Source organism: Nicotiana sylvestris, chromosome 2 (assembly GCF_000393655.2).
Source record: "Nicotiana sylvestris chromosome 2, ASM39365v2, whole genome shotgun sequence".
Lineage (NCBI taxonomy): Eukaryota > Viridiplantae > Streptophyta > Magnoliopsida > Solanales > Solanaceae > Nicotiana > Nicotiana sylvestris.
The window spans coordinates 45,282,986-45,304,453 of NC_091058.1; positions in this window are offsets into that span (position 1 = coordinate 45,282,986).

Here is a 21,468-nt window from a genome sequence, read left to right on the forward strand (position 1 = left end):
AAGCAGTGGTCTTGTTATCAATTGCAGACGTTTAATAAATGACTCTGCAAGGCCATTTTGAGTATGAACATAAGCTACAAGATGTTCAACTTTTATCCCAACTGATAGATAATAATCATCAAAAGCTTGAGATGAGAATTCTCCAGCACTATCAAGGCGAATAGCCTTTATAGGATAATCTGGGAATTGTGCCCTTAATCGAATTATTTGGGCTAATAGCTTTGCGAGATGATAGTAGGTACACATGAGACCATCTTGAAGATGCATATATTAAGACCATAAAATATCTAAACAACCTACTTGGTGGGTGAATAGGTCCACATATATCCCCATGTATACGCTCTAAAAAGGCAGGGAATTCAATGCCAACCTTCATTGGTGATGGTCTAGTGATCATTTTGCCTTGATAACAAGTATCACAAGAAAATTCGTCATTTGTAAGAATCTTCAGGTTCTTTAATGGATGCCCACTCGAATTTTCAGTAATTCGTCTCATCATTATTGATCCAGGATGGCCCAAACGGCCATGCCAAAGCACAAAAGTATTTGAATCCGTAAACTTCTGGTTTACGATAGAGTGTGCTTCAACTATACTAATTTTGAATAGTATAATCGAGAAGATAAAGTTGGTAACTTTTCTACAATGCATTTCTGGAAAGAAATATTCTTTGTAATAAAGATATTCCCTGTTCATTTCATCTATTGTCTCAACATGATACCCATTTTGGCGGATATCTATAAAACTCAACAAGTTTCTTCGAGACTTGGAGGAGAACAATCCATTGTCTATAATAAGTTTTGTTCCCTTAGACAGAAATATAATGGCTCTTTCGGAGCCTTCAATCAAGTTGAAACATTTACTTTTTCCTTATGCAAATAAGAAAAGTATTTCTGATCCTTGAATATGGCATGAGTTGTTCCACTATCAATAATACAAATATCTTCATGATTTGTCTTTGATCCAAACATAATTTGAGGATTATCCATATTCTTCAAAATAACATAAATAAAATATATTATAGTAAGCATCATTATCAAAGCATAACTTTTATTTATGTAAAACAATTACATAACCATACTATCTATTACAAACAACAAAAATTAAAATATTTACATTTCTACAGATTCACTACCGATTACATGACTTGTTTTTCCTTCTGGGAGTGCAAAGTAATCAGCTACATCCAAATGCATAAAGTCTAAATTATCTTCAGAAATAAAATTTAATTCAGCATTTTTTTCTGTCTTCTTCAGGGAGGCTTGATAAAGCTCAACCAGGTGCTTTGACGTACGACAGGTACGTGACCCACATCTATAGCATGCATTTTCTGCATTTGGTGCTTGCACCGCTTCATGCTTTTGTTCCTTCCCTTTCCACTGCTGGTGGTGAGGAGGCTTCTTTAGTGCATTATTATTACCATGATTGGGGTTTCTTCCCCGATCACGGCTATGACCATGACTGGGGCCACGACCTCTTCCACGTTTAGCTTGGTGGAAGTTCGTCTCATTCACTTCAGGGAATGGATAAGAACCAGTAGGTCGACTTTCATGGGTTTTATTAATAGCCCATTATGTTGCTCGGCTATAAGAAGATGTGAGATAAGTTCAGAATACTTTTTAAATCCCGTCTCTCGATATTGCTGCAGGAGCATATTCGAGGCATAAAAAGTGGTGAAAGTTTTCTACAATATATCATGATCGGTAATATTATCACCACATAAATTCAATTGGGAAATAATTCTGAACATAGCAGAATTATACTCACTAATAGATTTAAAATCTTGTAGCCCTAGATGAGTCCAATCATATCGTGCTTGTGAAAGAACGACCATCTTCAAGTGGTCATATCTATCTTTCAAATTATTCCACAGTATTCCTGGATCTTTAACAGTAAGATACTCCATTTTCAGGCCCTCATCAAAGTGATGACATAAGAATATCATTGCTTTGGCGCGGTCTTGGTTTGATGCCTGATTTTTGTCTTTGATGGTGTCTGCCAGACCCATCGCATCAAGATGAATTTCAACATCAAACACCCAAGACATGTAGCTTTTGGTCGATATATCCAGGGCCACAAATTCAAGTTTAGAAAGATTTGACATTATTTAGGAAAAGAAAGTTCGTACCTCTAATACTTTCAAAGTATTTGCTCGAGATGGCAGAGTCTCGTGCTGATAACGTGTTATAAAATAAAGACTGTAAAGTAAAGACAAGTATAGAGAGAAACTGATATATTATTTGAATTCAAACTGATGTACATAATGAACTGAAATTTCTTTTATTTATAGAAGAAAGAAAGCTGCTGTGTAAGCTACTACTGCAAGCTACTGTGTAAGCTGCTATTGCAAGCTGCTACTGTACCAGATATGGATAATCTTCTATTGAGAGCAATGTTTATCCATAACGGAGTACTGAATGGATAAGCTCATTGTACCCAGTATAGATAATCTTCTACTATGGGTAATGATTATCCATAACGGAGTACTGAAAGGATAAGCTCATTGTACCCGGTATGGATAATCTTCTACCGGGATAATATTTATCCATAACGGAGTATCAAAAGGATAAGCTTATTATATCCAGTATAGATAATCTTCTACCATGGGTAATGTTTATCCATAATCGGGTACCGAAGTGATAAGCTTCTTCAGGAAGCTTATTTCTAATAGAGTACTAAATAGATAAACATATTTATGACGGAGTCCCATATGGATAAGTTTCTTCAGGAAGCTTATTCACAACAGAATACTAAATGAACATCCATAATATAATATATTTATAACACTAATAGATTTTTTTATAATCATGATTTTTTGTCTATTCAACTAGACAACTACTAATCTACATCTCATTCCATTTTTTCTGAAATGCACAAAAATTATAGCAACTACTCGGTTGAGTCTTCAATAGAAATTGTTAGTATTATTTCTTTTAAGTAGATCCTTGCTGACCTACGCAAATCTGGTTGAGCCACCATGGGAATCTTAAATTCTATTTTTTCCTATTTTAGGAAACGGTGCGCGTTCAATAAAGGAATTTGATTTATATTTGCCTTCGTTAGATGAAAGTTCTTAAACGAAGAACATTACCGAAAACCAAGAAATAGTAATCGTTACTTTAATGTTGGGGTGACAAAATGATTAAAAGAAATTAGTTAATCATTCATATTATCCACTAAAAAATGGGTTGGATAATGAACTTTTTAAAAAAGGGTCAAATATGAATAAGAAACATGTTATTCATTTAGAAAATGGATGACCAATGAGTAACTAATGGATAACCAATGAATCTAACTTTTATGTTTGTAAAGCCTCGAATTGGGGGTTTCTCAAGTTAGGGAGACTAAAAATTCTCCAAAAGTGATCATATGCTAGAAGTCATGGATATATGATTACTCATATTATCCATTAGTTAGTTCTTTTTTTATCCGTATTAAATATGAATCGAGTCAGAAAATTTATCCGTTTTTATTGCCCGTTTTCGATCCGAACCATATCCGATCCGACCTGCCCGTTTGTCACTCCTACTTTAATGTATGAATGATAACACCTAAATTAGGGCACCTGAAAAGTCAGTTTAATTCACGTAAAAAGTTTAATTCCTGATACACAAGAATGTTGACACCATGTCGCACTTTATCATAGGGCGTTCTAAAAGGAGGGTACTGGGATATTAAGGGTTAAGGGTAGGGTAAGGATAAGGGTAAGGGGAGGGTTCCTTAAAAGTACTATTCTTGAGAGTATTTAAAGGTATGAGTTAAGGATATTTAAATGTATAGGTTAAGGATATTTTTTTTTTGGGTACTCTACAAGTATCCCCTATCGGTCCTAAGGACAAAGTACTTAAGGGTGCAGTGCCGGTACTTAGGATAATTTTAAATTAAAAATTAAAAAAATATTTAAATACAAATAAATGTTAATGGATGAAAAAATTCAATACTTTTATTTCAATACTTATAAAAATAAAATTATATAATTTTTTTATAATTTACAAAATTTTTCAATAATTTCTATTAGTTCTTCGCTTGAAATTGATAGCATTTGTTCTTATGAGTCTTTGCTGTCTCCAGTAAATAATATTTCACCACAGTCATCGTTGTCTTATTGAATTATTTCTAGAAGGCCAAAGTTTCTTCGCTTCAAATTTTCAGCAAGTCGTCATCGCAAATATTATTTCTAACACTTTTTCTAGGAAAACCTGAAAAAGTAAGATTATACGTTTCTTGTATGTAATTCCTAAACTAGGACTGAATAGGATTTGTTTCAAAACGAGGACCCCCCTCCCTAGCATTATCCTTAGTAGATCTATTACACATTTTTTTACCAGTTTAGTAGACATTTTTAATAATAAATGATTAAAATTACAACAAATAGCAACACAAGTATAACAAAAATAAATGCGAAAATTAATATGAGTTGGAAAAAATGTACCAAACGCCGACGTTAATTACAATTTGAGATAGCGAGATAGAGAATTAGAGAGATATATGAAAGCTTTTGAATGAAATTTAAAAGAATGAAATGAGGTATTTATAATTTTAAATATGACCAAAGTATTATTGAACAAACTTAGGGGTTAAAAATATAAATTATGGGTAGGGGCATGTTTGGGGGGCTAGAGAGGCAAAAATAGTCATTGGCTAACGGTACAAAAACGACTAGATTTTAAATTTATATAAAAAAACCGTTGGGTACCGATACGGTACCTTAAGGGTACTTATGGTACCGGTACTAAGGGTACTAAATCGGGTACCCTACAAGCACCCTCACTCTTCACCGCAAATCCCTCACCCCTACCCACCTACCAGAACGATATGATTCGGTATCGGTACGGATACGGGCATTACTGTAGGCCTCATTTATTTTTTTAAGATTAAAACATTTGAATTTGAATATCAAGATGTGCATTAAGATTAAGATATCTGACTATTGAATGCATATCTGAATATTAAGATGTGTATTAAAATCTGAATACTAAATAATTAAGACTGCTTGATTTTTAACATCCGAATGTATAAAATTTATCTTTATTTGAGAATTAATAAACATAAAATTCAAATAAAATACTAATTAATCTACTATTTTTGTTACATCTCACATTTTTTGTGCGTTAAAGTTTCGTCTTTAGTTAATTGACGTAGACTCGGGGATGAGATTATCTGGAAGTTGGCATATTTATGCTATTTATAACAAGCAATAAGTAAGTGTCATGAAGGAAAGGGTACACGAATTAAAGAAAATGAGTTTCGTTGAAGGTTGTCGATTTGGGATAAAATATGAGCCGAGCGTTAATACCCGATATTTATGAACTAGTACCATACAAAGTACCATATGACCGTGGTAGTAAGATATATAAAGTATATTTAAAATAAGTAGAATTTTAAGTAATTTGAGATAATTTTTAATTATGCGGGTAAATGATTAATTACCGGGTAACGGGGCATTACCTAATTACCTAATAAGTGACAATGATTAAAGAGAACCCCAACCCACTCTATGTGGCAGCAAGCCACTAAAAATTAGGTGACTCATGGTCGCATTAGAATATGTGGCATCTTAGTGCCTTAATTACAAATACCTCCTACTTTAAAATCTTCAAAGCAAACCTTGAAATTTCATCTCAAAAGTTTCAATACCAAGACCAAAAATGTATTCATTCTTAAAACTCCTATGAAGGCTTTAACACAAGAGGAAAAACATTAGTTATTCTAAAATTTCTGTCTCAAAAGACCTCCAAAATCAGATTTTAGTCATTAAGTAACATGATTATCTTGTAGCAGCATAAATCTTCAATAGTTCAATGAAGATGTTTAGAATTTTAGCAACGTAAAATCTTGTGGTTCTAATGGAGTACGGTGTAACCTTTTTCAAGAAAATCATACAAATTTTTTCCTACTCTAGATATGTTAAGGCTAAGCCCTTCCTTCATTTTGGCATGATCTCGTAATTACATGAGTTTGATAACGAGGTATAAAGAAAAATTCATGTTTCGAAATTTACGTATATTTTTCTAGTCTTGTAAGTGATAATATTCTCCTTATCGGGACTTCGTATTCAATTGAGTATTTTCTTCTTCCAGTCAAGAGAGCAGAGAGTTTATATATACAGTATTAAAGTATTTCATTACCATCGAGCTATAATCAATGGGCGTGCACCTATTGGGCAACCTATGATCAAATGGTAAGTTATATACCGAGCCTACTGTGGCCGAGAGCCTATGAGCGAGCCTACTATATATATATATATATATATATATATATCGAGTCTTATAAGGCCGGACAACTATTTTACTTACCATATTGAGAGAGTTGAGTCGGTATCAGCATATAAGCATATCTTCAGATTTTCTTTGACTCCCACTTGCTTTCAATTATTATTATATATATATATATATATATCAAGCATTATAAGGTCGGACAACTATTTTACTTACCATATTGAGAGAGTTGAGTCAGTATCAGCATATGAGCATATCTTCATATTTTCTTTGACTCCCACTTGCTTTCAATTATTATATTATCAGTTCAGCTTCAGCTTCAGTATATTGTCTTACATACTCGGTACATTATTTCATACCGACATCCCTTTCTAGTGGCACTGTATTTCATGCGTGGAGGTTCAGACAGACAGACGGGTAGACCTCCTCAGTAGGTGTTGCGCTAGTTCAGCTTTATCGGTAAGCTCACTGTCTTTCGGAGTTGTCGGGTCTAGAAGTTTGGTGTACATCTTGTGCATATATGTAGATAGGTTATGGGTAGGTCGGGGTCCTGTTCCGATCACAACACATCTATCAGTAGAGGCTTGTAGGTATATCTTGTCAGTTAGTGCAGTATGTTGGGCTTGTAGGCCCTGTACGTATATTTTATTGGCTTGTCAGTTGTAGTAATTATGACGACCTTGCCGGAACAACTTTATGTTGACATTTAGTCAGCGTTAGTCTCTATTCAGTTTTATATTTTGCATCACACATTATCTTGCAATGTGGCCCATGGCCAAAGTATGACATTACATGTTCAAAGTCTTTTATTCGCAAGTGGTATGCAAGGATAGGTGAGGCACTGGTACCGGTCTCGGCCAAGGCTCGGGGCATGACAAAAGTGGTATCAGAGCAGTTCTGTCCTTGGGAGTTTATAAGTCGTGTCTAGTAGAGTCTTGGTTATAGATGTATGGTGCACCATATTATATAAGCAGGGGACTACAGGGCATTTAGGAGTTGGTTACCCTTCTTTCAAATCTAAATCGTGTTGTAGCACTGAGTTATAGGAAATTTGAGTTAAACTTACATGTTGACGTGGGCATGCACAAATGATGGCAACTAGGAAGACTACGTCTAGCTAAATGAGAGAAACAACAGTAGGTGAGGGGACTAGTAGGGTACCCCCAGTAGATGGGGCCCAATCGGAGGCCCAGGGAGAGATCCCTACCCAGTAATTACCGGCTCCTCCGCTACGTGAGAAGATTCCTAGGGAGACCGTACATCCAGTTCCCCATCCGCTTCCATCAGATCAGGACTTGAGAAGTGTGGTGCATTTGTTGGCATAGTCGGTAGCTACCCAACAACATACTAGGGCATCCACAGGTACAGGACCTTTCGAGGGATCTGGGAGTTCAAGGGTCCGGGAGTTTATTGCTTTGAGTCCCTCAGAGTTCACGGGAACATATTAGAGGGAGGACCCACAGGATTTCATAGACCAGCTTCATAGGATCTTTTGGGTTATGCATGCCACAGATAAAGAGGCAATTGAGCTAGTAGCTTTTCGACTCCGAGATATAGCTATCCGTTGGTACGAGGGATGAGAAAGGTCCAGGGGATGTGATGCACCTCCAGCTATTTGGGAGAATTTTTCAGATGCCTTCCTTGACCCGTACTTACCGCGAGAGATCCGACATGCCCGAGTCGATCAGTTTCTTGACCTCAAGCAGGGCAATATGAGTATTCGAGAGTATAGTCTCCGTTTTGACTCATTGGCCAAATATGCACCATCCATAGTTTCTACTATGCGGGATAGAATCCACAGGTTTATAGCAGGGTTAGCCCCAGAGTTGACCGAGGCATGTGCCACTTCTGCGTTTCAGGATAGTATGGATATCTCCCGAATTCAGGCATTTGCCCAGAATATAAAAAGGGGTAGGCGTCGGCAGCAGGGTACAGAGAGGACTGAGTCAGGCCAGCAGAAGGGGATGAGATTTTCCAGATCTCAGGAGCAGTCTCAGAGTAGTTATAGGCTCCAGTACTTCGAACGGCCATCTAGACCTCCGCCACCTTAGTCACAGGGTTACAGGTATGATCATTATACTCAATCAGGACCAGGTGAAAGCTCCCAGGCGTCAAGTTTGCAGCGATAATGAGGTTCGGGGCAGACATGGCCATTTTCACCGCGGTGTGTCGTCTGTGGTAGAGGTGTCACGACCCAATACCACGTGACCGGCACCCGGTACACTACCCGACCCGAGCAAACCAAACCATGTGATGCACCCAAATCATATGCATGAAAACCGATTTAACTACAGAAGCTCCTTGAAATTTTATACATTTTAAGTTAAATGATAAGATATTTTCCCATTTCAAAATCACACATGACGCCCTTTTATAATAATAATAATGAGCCTAAGTAAATTATACTTTTATGAATGTCGTGTACAATCCCGTTACTATAACCATTCATAACTATCTATAGAGCCTCTCTACCAAAGAATAGAACCAACGGTTGGAGTAATTCCAACAAAAATAAAATAAGGAAGAACATGATAGCTACCACCAAATAAAAGTGGTGCTTCATAATACCTCAGAAAGAGAGTCATCCTGGCCTGACCGCATGCCACGTATCATACATCATGCTGAAACATGTAAAGTAAGCAGGGCCATGGAGGGGGGGCCCCTAAGGGCTGAGTACACCATAACGGTACTCAATAAGTGTCATAGACTCTCTCTAACTTAAGTTCTTGGGACAAACTTTATAAAAAAAATAATGCACCAATATTTGATATAAAACGATAAGAAATTTTATCAATTCATGACCCTTGTTATTTTAAATAACAAGCAAGTGAAATATAACCCACAATACAAACTTTTAAAACATTTACATCAATCCAAGATTTCGGATAAGTCATACAAAAATCATTACATATGCTTTAAGTCATCGAAATCGCTTTCGGCTCCTTAGGCCTAAACATAAGAAAATCATCCTTACCTTTCACTGGGAGTACTATACCATCACCGACATAAGAAAGTCAACTAGGTTATATACCTAGCGGCAAGTATCATATACCTTACTTGCTCATGTCGTCTCATCGTAGTGCCGTACGAATCGACTCAGCCATGCTAATAATAGCACAAAATAGTACTCTCTCGAGGGAGAGCACTCTGCCGTAGTCTATACCACAAAGTGGCCATCTACTCCTACACCGGCACGTGTAGTTTCATGACAACGAACACAATATATCCGAAGTCAATCTCGGTAAACACAAGTAACTCCCAAAACATTTGATACTTCAAAAATAGATTCATAGCATAGTAGCTTCAAAGGATCTATTTTTATCAAATCATAGCATTTATAGTAAATCTAAATCATTTGAACAAAATTTAAATAAACAACCTTTTACATGCTAAAGCCTTTAGCAATTTAATATCAATCTTTAAAAGATATCACAAGGACTATTCTGCACATCAATTTCCAAAAGAAATACTTTCCATGAAAACTTTTCTTTAGCACTCAAATATGTATTGTGAGCACGTGATTTTTGCCCTATGAGAACTACTCCCAAAAATTTAAAATAAAATGGTTTTATGTTGTTTGTAATTTATTTGTATTTTGTCTGCGCATGTTTATTTCTACTTTAAAGGAGAAAAATACAAAAATATGTGTTGCATGTGCATTTAGGATTTAATTATGCATTTTGGAATTAATTGAACCATGTCCTATTTTAAAGAATGAAAATCACAAAAAAACATGAATTTTGGTAGTTTTGTCATTTTTATTGTTTAATTGTGCGATTTTATTTTTCGATCTTGTGTGTTAATTGTTGTTAAGGGTTAATTAATATCTTTTTAAAATAATCTTGGTTTTACAATTCAATTTAGGAATTTTGGTTTTAGGAATTAAAAAGAAAATAGAAGAAAAAGAAGAAAACAAGAGAAAAATCGGACTGGGCCAATTTTAAAAGAGAGTTCAGGCCTAGTCCAAATACCTTTTTTACCCGGTCCAACTAGGCTGGCAATACGACCATCCAAATGACGTCGTTTTTGTCACTCTCAATCTGGGTCGTTGATCTCACTTGATCAACGGTGCAGATTACTCCGCCCTTACCCGTAACCCCATACCCGACCCATTACCCGGATCAACCCCGACCCCAACACTAAACCAAACGACACCGTATTTGATTAGCTCCTTGATCCTAGCCGTTGATCTTAATTGATCTAACGGTCGTGATTAAATCCCTCACATCGTATATATTCCTAAAATCCTACCCAGCCCCCCCAAAGCCATGCCCCCCTTCGCCTTCGTCTCTGACCTAGAGACAGGCCCTAAACACCCGCCGCCTTCAACCACCGTGCACCACCCACCGTAAATCGCCTCACAGCGGTTCCGGTGGTCCAAACGACCCCATCTTTTCACCACTGAATCACCTCGACCTCCCCATTCCGAATCCCTAACCCTTATCCCTCGAATACCAGCCGTGTGCTTCGAATCTTAGATCGAAAATCAGGCCGGAACCCTATCTCGTCTAATAGACTCTAATTTCACACCACAGCTTCCCCAAGACTTCCCCGTTCCAGTCCCACGCTTAGTTTCCTTCGAATCACCCCCGAGCTCCTCGAATCTTAGGTCAAAGGAATCGACCCAAACCCCAATCCGTTCATATGCCACCAAACTCACACCCTGCCACCCCCTGACCTCCCTCGTTCCAAAACCACCCTTAGTCTGTGTCGAATCACCCCGGAAAGTCTCGAATCAAGGATTTCAGAATGGCGATCTGAAGCTAGTTCAGAGACTGAGGTCAAAACGGACCTTAGTCGAATGTGTTCTCGTTCAGGAACACTTGACTAGGGTCCGTCTTAGCCCCAAGTCCAAAAAGCATCGGAGGTTCGAACCCAGGCCCCGTTTAATTGGTAGGTTTTCATTTTTACCTTCTTTTACTATTAGTTTTGGTTCAATAAATTCATCCTCTACTCCTTTCCTATTTTTTGTTTAAATTCGAATGTTTTGTGCTTACTCTGTATTTTGTTTCTTCTTTGTTTTCCTGAATGATTCGAATCAGTCAGTACTAGTAAGTTTTGTATAAACTGTAGCTATTCCCGTAATTGCTCGCTATTACTGTAAGTTCAAAGTATGTCATCTGTGATTGCCCATCATTTTGTATATGAATTAAGTGTTTTCATTTAATGTAGTTACAGTGTTGTCCGTATTTAGGATTAACATGGAATTATGTTTAGTTTATTCCCTGAATCACCATGTCATTCATCTTGTTGCAATGTTATTTTGCTCTGGTTTGAATTCAATTGTTGTTTGAGTTTGCTGAGTCAAATAACAATGTTTGGGGTCTGATATGAATTGAACTTGAGTTCACCAACTTGGAGCTTTAGTTTAGTCAATTGATAGGGTTCTTAACTTAGTTGAATTGGTTATAGCTGATGGATTGGGTACAGACTGAAAGGGGTTGAGATAGGATAATACACAGGGGTTAGGGGGGTATTTTGGGAATGAAAAGGTTCGAAAAAGGTTTAAGATAAATGGGCTGACAGTAGGGTACTAAAGTACCATTAAACTAATGCAATTGTTTAGTGCTAATGAGGAACAAAACATAATGGTGGAAGAGGGTTTAAAGGGAATGAATTAAGAAATAAGTGCCCATGCCTATTTGAACTTAAATAAAGAAAAGACAAGTGTAGTGGGGAACAAAATATATATTAGTGGAATTGAAAAGGGGATGATGGGCAGAATTGGTTAAAAATTCTGCCCAAAGTTCTTGTGAGAGTTGGGAGGGGGGCAGGCCTGCTTTGGGGGTTATATATAGAGTTATTTTTAGACAGAAGGGGGGGGGGGATTTTCTTTTTGAAAATCTGGAGAGGGACCTGAAGAGAGGAAAAAGTAAATCTGAGAGGAATATTTTTGAGTCTTGAATTAGTTCTAAGAGAGAGTTTAAGATAAAAGATACTGTTCCATTGAGTTCTAGGCAGAATTTAGATTCCAAGCATTGGTTCTTGCCCCTTTTGATTGTTGAATTTATTTGGCGGTTTATTGATTCTGCTTCTGAACTTATCCGAGCTCAGTTTGTTCTGTCTTGGGTGTTTGTATTGCTATTGGTTGACAAACTCATTCTGGGTTGTGGTTGAGTGTTATTCTGCTTTTTTTAAAACCTGGTTTTGGAGTTGTTCTGAATCCCATTGCTGCTGTATTGTCTGTTGCTTGCCTGCTGCTGACTTCTCCTTCTTCTTGTCCTGTTTTCCAACCCAGGTACATGCTGAATTTCCACATCATGTAGAGTTTGGTTGAAATAACAAGGAAATGGAAACCTAACTTCATTGGAAAACTTCAGTAGCTACTATATCTTCCTTATAATTGAATGTAATGGTTTGCATTGTAACTAGGACTGTTTGTTTAAGTAATTTGGAATGGCTGAATCTACAGCTTGTAATAAACTGCCTTTGAACTGCTTCGAACCCATTCAAGTTTGTGATTATCTACTGCAATTCAGTATAATGAGTGTATGTGTAGTTTAGTGGTCATTTATGTTCAAAAAGAAAAGTTGGAAACAGTTGGATTTGAAATCGAGTTTGATGTCCAGTTGAGCATGTATTGTATTGCAGTAACTCATATCATGCAAATTAGTTCATAATATATAGGTGTTAACTAGCATTGGTAGAAGTGTATGACCAATAGGCTAATTCTTGAAGGCTTGATACACAATCTTGTTGTCGAACTCAAAGCTACCTCTTAATTTGCTCTTTCACCTTTAGTAAAAAACGGATCAGTAGTTAAGTAGTTGAAATAATCAAACCATGTTATGTTCATTTGAGTAAAAGGACGCAGTAATTCCGACGGGTACTCGATTTGATTCCGCTGAAGCTGCGTCGGTCTAGTGGTCAGCCTAATTCCAAGCCACCTGAGCTTTAGCGCTTTAATAAATGGCCCGGGTTTTACATTATTTGTATACTAGCATGGGCCTCGGCTGAAGACTACGTCAGCCCGACTTTTGGTTGTGCCGATTCACATTTCTTCGGGTTTATCCACGAGCCCTGAGACATTTTGGTTTGCAAGTATTGTTTTAGGCCCTTGACAAAATCGATTAAGATTTTTCCATGTTTTAGAGACAAATTAATTAGAAAATCTTAGTTGCTTTAAGCGTACCCTTTTAAATAAAAAAGGAGCCGAGCCTCGCCAAATAAAATGCACAAGCTGTGGGGCCCTCAATAAAGGGATATCATGAATACATAGAATTCGGAATGGGTCGTTTAGCAAATTGCACGGCCTTCCCCAAAGTAATAACGCGTTAGTCACTGTTAGGCGCGTACTTTAATAACATTACCTTCTTAAACCCGGGTGCACATTTATGTGACCCAAATCCAAATCTCAACGAAGTCGAAATATGTCGACAATCACGGGTACATTGATTGTGACGTGGTTCGAGATGCATTTCCATGACGTTGCAATTCTTTTTTTTAATAATGAATGAGACGAGCCTCGACAAACGAAATACATAAGTTGCGGGGCCCCCATTAAGTATTTGTAAAATTCCTTAGACTTCGGGATGAGCCTTTTAGCAAAAGTTCACGGCCTTCCCCAAAATGATGATACACTAGTCGCTTTAGGTGCGCCTTTAATAATTTACTTTCTTAAACTCGGGTGCACATTTATGTGACCCAAATCCAAATCTCAACGGAGTCGAAATGTGTCGATAACCACGGGTACATTGATATGACGGGGTTCGAGATACATTTTCACAACGTTGTAATTCTCTGTTAAAATAATAATGATAATAATAAAAGCGGTTAAAAGTTAAAATTTGCACATAGGATTCAACATGTATTAAAATCATATAAATAAGCCGAATATGACAATTGAGCGACCGTGCTAGAACCACGGAACTCGGGAATGCCTAACACCTTCTCCCGGGTTAACAAAATTCCTTACTTAGATTTCTGGTTCGCGGACTGTAATACAAAGTAAATCTTTTCCTCGATTCGGGATTCAACCGGTGACTTGGAACACCATAAATCTCCTAAGTGGCGACTCTGAATTAAATAATAAATCCCATTTTGATTGTCCTTTAATTGGAAAAACTCCCTCCGCGCCCCTTTGCGGTGGCGCGGGAGAAAAAGGAGGTGTGACATGTATACTCTTGTCAATACATAAGTTTTCATAAAAACTTATAACATTTACCTTCAGTGTCATTTAGCCAACAAGATTTAAAATAAAATTTGTACAAAACGGCATGACACTACATATGCAATATAATATTTTAGTACATGGAGACATCCGTACTTGTTTGTCCCCAGAAGCATGAAAGCACATTTGCAAACAACTTAAGTATTAACTTGAAACATACTTTTAGAGAAAGTCCCTCAATAAGAACAAGTTTTAATGAACTTACCTCGCTTTCGCTTTATTAACATTCACAAGCTTTCAATCCTCTTCCATCATTCCAATATTGATTAAAAAACTCAACATCACCAACAAATCGATATCCTAATTACATTAAAATATGGCCTAAGATATTAACCAATATCCATATATGGCTCATAAATTGGCTACAAGCCTCCAACAACTCAAATCGCCAAATAAATTTACAAGCTAGACCATTCAACTTCATCCTTATATTTTAATATCCATTCGAAGTCATTAATGATACTGCATCAATTTTCCAATGCCACCAAGTTACTATTCATCATCTTCCATAATCAAAACTTGCACAATATACAATTCGGATGATTACTTAGTTGATCACTTTCATCTTTTGCTAACAAATAATTCCACAGGTTCACTGTATTCAATCAATTTCATCGCCAAGATTCACCATTCATCTTCTCTCATATTTTCTCAAAAGTACTATTCATGCCATGAACTAGAGTTTTATAATCCAATCTTTCAACCAATAAAACTTGTAACAAATATTTCAAATACTTCTAACTGCTCATAGTAAACGAGTTTGAAGCATTGAAATTACCTCTAGTAGATCAATCTTGAAAAATCACAACTTTGGTGTTTTTTGTTTTCTTGAGTATTTGATGATGAAATCTAGAATTTGGATGTTAAAATGATGTTACCACTCATTTATATTGAGTAAGATCAACCCAAAACATCATTAACAACTTACCTCGGTTGATTGGACTTGATTTGAGCTCAAAATCGTTCATTCACCTCAAGAACCCTAACCCCTAAATACTCAAAATACTCCCCTCCCCCGACCTTGTATTTATATGCCCAGATATCTGGGTTGCGGATGCGGCCTCGGATGCTTCGCATCCCAGTTCATTCCTCTTCGATGCTCGGATGCGGACCTGGATGCTATGGCAGCACTTCGCTGCCAGCCCCTCTTTTCGGACGCGGCCTCGGATGCTTCGCATCCGCACACTCTTCCCCCAACCTTTGGTAATTTGGTCATAACTTCTTGTAGGAATATCTAAATGACAAACAGTTTGATGTGTTAGAAACTAGACTCAAAAACCTTTCATTTGATAGGTTGTCCATCATATAAATCTTTATACATATGTAGATATGCTCGTCCAAAGTTAGGTCTTGTGCATACTTATTTGGAACTTTAGTCTACCATGTAATTTCCAACTTGACTGGGACTTAGGGCTATCCTTAGACCACATATCACTTATAATATACATCGTACACTTATTATCATATTCAATTAATATCCATCATATTAATAGTCCTCGTCTGCACACAAAATAATATAATTAGCATACATCAACTTTCTTAATAGCACTTAAGTACTTCGAAATTTTCCAGGGTGCTACATTCTCCCCCACTTAAGAATATTCGTCCTCGAATCTTTTACAGGTCACTTCTAAGAATAGAGTTACCATTCATTTACCTCCAACCATTATGCATAGACACTTATGACTACATAAGTCTTATACTTTCTTTCCAAAATCTCAACTTACTCATGACCCTGAAAATTTGGCTATCTTTACAAATTCTTAAAATTTTCGGCAGAGTTTCCCCTATAACTAGGACTATCCAAAAACTTTAACCTTTCCAGAACAAGCCCCACATGGGCATCAATAACAATATCGCTCAACAACCACCAATACACAATATAATGTACCATTTTGACCCCACTCGACCGTACATATACCATAAGTAAATCAAATGTAAATCTTTAATTTTTTTAACTAGTGACATATATGAATACCATTCAATATAAATAATAGCTACTACACATAGCTCCCATATCATTATTATACCTGCATGCATTTTCTTTAGTCATGCATACGTCAAGCTGTACCTGAAAAGTATCTTCAAATAAACTAAAAATCTCTCTATGATTGGACGTCCTTAATAATTTTTTTTATATAACGTAGAATGGCACATTTTCATGCTGCCTAAATTCTCAGCTTCCTCAAAGCTATGGCTCATGCTTGGTGAGAGCTGTAGACATATGATTTTTGACCCTCCCCGAGAATTCACCCATTTTAGCGTAAAATATTTAGTTTAGGCCTAATATCGATATTTCAATTAGTTTTGACTCTTTTACTTTATTTTATCAAAAAATGAAAATTACAAAAATATTTTCTCTTTTTAGTTGCTTTTAGTTTATTACTTTTTGTAAAACTAAAAAAATACAAAAAATAGTACCTTATTTTTTTTAGTATGATATTTGAAAAATACCAAAAAAATAGGTTTTTTAACGGTTAGTCTTATTTTAATAGTTATTTTATTTAAGTAGGATTAATTAGTAAATAAGGTGGTATTTTAGTCTTATTCACGGAGAAAGAATAAAATTTGGGCTCAAACGACTCATTTTTAAGCCTAATTCTCGGACCTAGCCCATAACAACTCAAGCCCAATACCTCTAAAACCCTAGAAAAAAGCTTAAAAAACAATCCTTGCCTAGAATAACAATCAGCCATTTTTTTGGACATAAGAAAAAAAGACTACACAAAGAAAGCAAACCTAGATCCCAGCAAAGAGAGACCCTACCCCCTTGTATTTCGTCTTCCACACACCACCCGAAACGACCATTAGAACAAAAACACACACCCTATATCAACAACTAATACACACAGCAAGAGGGCGCCGCCTCCTCTTTTGCTTGAAATACCAGCGTGCAATCACCCATGTGAAAGGCCAAAGCTTCAGCCGCTGGACCTCACCGCCACTTCCCCCATCTCTTTGAACCTAGCTAAAGATGGAAGCTCGCCGGAAATACCATGAAATCCGGCGAAACTCCATGAAGACTAGCAACCCTCTCTCTTTATGAACGTTGCTCGATTTGTTTTTATCGTTGCAAGGAAAATCATATCTGTATAGATCTGGCCGTTTTAGTGTTTTCCGGCGACCACCATTGAAACCGGCGAACACACACACTCTCTGCTACCATTCTACCCTCTCACATCTACCGCTACCATAATTTGCTGGAAATACAGCAAAAACAGTGACAGAAACGTGAGAGGTTTCCGGTCATCGAGCCGTTGAGGTCGTCATCGAGGTTCCCAGTCCAAGTCCTTGTTGCCGATTTTCCGTTGAAGTCATATGTACAATTTCATTTGGAGGGAATGTTCATTGATTCTGAACTAGAAGGAAAATCAATCTGTTTTGAGGCCCGTTTCTATCCCATTCCTTCGTTTATTGACTTTATCTTATCGGATGTTTGTGTGTTAGATTTGTGTGAATTTCAGGTGGAAAGCTGATTGTTTAAGGCATCATTGTTTCTGTTACATCACATTTTCGAAAAATTGTGAGCTTAGTTGATATGTGTTTGACACAAAAAGAAAGATGCAGAAATATAATGGTTAAAGCAAATGTCAGATTGATTAGATAATTGGGGATTCCAGCAATATGTGGGTCTTCATACACTTACATTAACGTTGTGCTTGCCATACGCGGTGTTCTTTGAAACTGGTGCTTCTCTTCTATTCGAATTTTTTCCTGCTATTTTGTGTGTTGGTTTCGAGCTTTCCGGTGTTGATTCGAGTCCCCGTCTGCGGTTCGTTACATTTTTTAGTTCACAACAGTGAGACAATCAATTTTCCGGCTGTATTGAGGTGGTGTTCTTTGAAGCTGGTGCTTCTCTTCTATTCGAATATTGGTTTCGAGCTTTCTGGTGCTGATTTGAGTCCCCGTCTGCGGTTTGTTACATTTTTGAGTTCACAATAGTGAAACAATCAATTTTCTGGCTATATTGAGGTCTAATTCTTTCATTCTTTGTTCTTTTTATTCAAGCTTAATGTTAATCGTTTGTTTGGTGATTGGATTTTGTGATTTGTTTAATTGGTGACTATGATTTTGAAAGTTGTTCATGTAGTTATCTGCTCGCATGCTACTCGAATTGGTTATAGTTGAACATGATTTTGTCAGTATAGAAATTGGGTTGCTATTCTTCAACTGAGCTACGTCAAATTAGACTAAAGGGGCTCGGGTGTGCATTTCATGTGACCCGACTTTAATTTTCAATAATGTTTAATAAATTAAACATGTCGTAAACCGCGGGCGCATTTCATGTAGTGTGTTTTACTATGTGTTTTCAAAAATAAATAAGTGTATAGCGATCATGATTTTTTTTCTAGAAAACATTAAAAACATTTAGAAAGTTAAAAAATGCACGTAGGTTTAAAATGTATAATTAATCAGATAATTAGGCCAATTATTAATAGTTGAGCGATCGTGTTAAAACCACGGAACTCGGGAATTCCTAACACCTTCTTCCGGGTTAACATAATCTCTTACTCGGATTTCTGTGTTCGCAGACCTTAAATAAGAGTCAACTTCCTCGATTCGGGATTTTAAACCGGTGACTTGGGATACCATAAATTATCCCAAGTGGTGATTCTGATTTTAATACAAATAATCTCATTTCGATTGTCACTTAAATTGGAAAAACTCCCTTAATACCCATTTTCGAGGGTAGGAAAAATGAGGTGTGACAGCTTTGACGACTCTGCTGGGGAAAAGAACCCAAAACTTCTAGTTCAGGGTTCAGAATTTAAGCTTGGAATAACCGTTATAGTAAGCCTTTATTTATTATCTGATTTTTATATGTTTGAGCCTAATGTGCTAATTGCCGCTTTTTACCACTTTGATATTGTTTGGACTGTATATAAATTGTTACGAAACCCTCCTCTCTTTGAGTCTTCTAAATCATCTGGGAAGTGTGCATTTCGTGTGACTTCTTTTCTGTTAGAGTCATATTCCAATTTTAGAACGAGGTTCGAACAAGTTGCAAAATCGGTGAAACTTCTGTATTCCCGGTACGCTGCCTCCCCCTCTCGGCTCGAGCTGTCCGCTCGGGTAAGCCAGGTCTAGAACAAATAAACCCAGGTTTTTATGCCTAGAATAACATAGCCTCATGCCGTATCCCTAGTAGAACGCTTGTTTGCATCACGTGCATCTAACTTTAGGGACTCAACATAGGGGTTGGGTCCATCTAGGACAGTTGTACCCAAAAAATAAAAGATCATCCTGATGCATTCTATGTGCTACATGTTGCAATCTTCAAGGGTAAAAAGGGTCATTTGGCAGACCAATGATAGTTGATGGCAAATGAAAAAGAAAGAAAGAGGGTGAACTGTAAAATAAAGCAAGTAGGGCCCAGTTATGTTTTCTGTCACATTTTTGTTAAGAAAAAGAAAAGAAAACATGAAAATTTCAAAAAAAAAAGATTTTGCACTTTTTAATCATTTTCCGAAAATCAAAAAATAAAATAAAAAAGTTTACATGTTTCATCATTTTCAAAAAAAAAACAGAGAAAAAATATATTTTCTCTAAATTAGTTTTTTTTAATATTTCTTGCCTGTATCCAATTTGCCCGAACTACGCATACCTGATTCTCGTCTTTCGGGACGTGATACGTATGCAATCCACATAGGGTACGGTCTTCCTAGTGAGTTTTAGGTTCTTGGCTTCGCGGGGTCGTAGCCAAATCTTGCATGTTTAGCCACTTTTAGCCACATAGGTTAATTTTAGAAAAATAGTCACAATCATGTCTTGCATGTGTCCAATAGGAAGGGTTATTATCTCACATAGCGTTCTAAGTCTTTAACTTATTTGGTCTTAATTTTCTCATACAGGTGTGAGTCTACTTACCGGAGTTTGAGCATGACAGACACCCCGGGACCATCTAGTCAGGACCGCTCATTCAGGAGATGCTTAAGGAGATTTTTTTTTTTATGTTTTGAGTCTGTTTTTCATTTTATGTCGTCTTTTACTTTCTAGTTTTGTACATTAATGTCGAGTCTTTTGTTATTATACTTTCTACTTTGTATTTAAAAAATGTGTTATAAATAAAAAAAATAATTTTGCATTTTTATATTTCTGTTAGAAGTTTTCTTTAGAATACTTATTCTAGAAATAAAATAAATTTTTTTTTGAGGTGGTTTTCTTTTAGGAAATTAATATCTATAACTCAAAATAAAAAATTACTTTTATATTTTCTTTAGTATAATAAGACTAAAAATTCAAAAAAAAAAAAAAGATAATTTTCTTTTAGTACATCTTTAAAAGTTTTCTTTAAGATATTAATTCCAAAAATTCCAAAAAGATTTTCTTTTGAGGTTCTTCTTTAGGAAACTAATGAAAAATGAATAGAAAAAAAATTCTTTTTATTTTTACTATAACTTTAGGACATTCTACATAGAATAAAAAACAAAAACAACATACTTTATCTTTGGTTTATCTTCAGAGTTTCTCCCTTAGGTAAACAAAACTGAAATCCAAAATCATTTTTATCATTTTTATTTCTTAGTTCGAAATCTTTCTTTCAAGATATCACATGAAAATTCAAAATATTTTTTTTTGGTTCATCCTTTAAATTTTCTTCCTAAAAAATAAAAGAAGAATTAAAAATATTTTTCTCTTTTAGGGTTTTATTCCTTAATAATTTACCATAAAGTATTTGTTTCAAAAAGAAAAAAAGAGAGAAAAAAATACATGCTCGTTATGCTTGAGTTTATAATAGGTTATGGAACATTCAGTCTAGAAAATTCAAAAAAAATGATTTTCTTATTTTGTTTCTCTTTTCTCATCAGAGTAGTCATTAAGGTAAAAAGAAAAGAGAACATTAGTTTGTTTACTTTATTTGCGATCTTCCCAAACTACGCAAAGATCTGATTCATGCGGCATCATGATACGTAGGCAACCTACATAGGGTTCGATCGAATTGTTTTTGAAAAAAAGAAAAAAAAAGAAATTATGGGATGCGAGAAATGAGAGGAAAGAAAAGAGCGATAATTAGAAAAAAAAGAAGGAAAATGAGCAAGCCAAGAAGTGCTAGAAAAGAAAAGAAAAGAGAAGATTCAAAT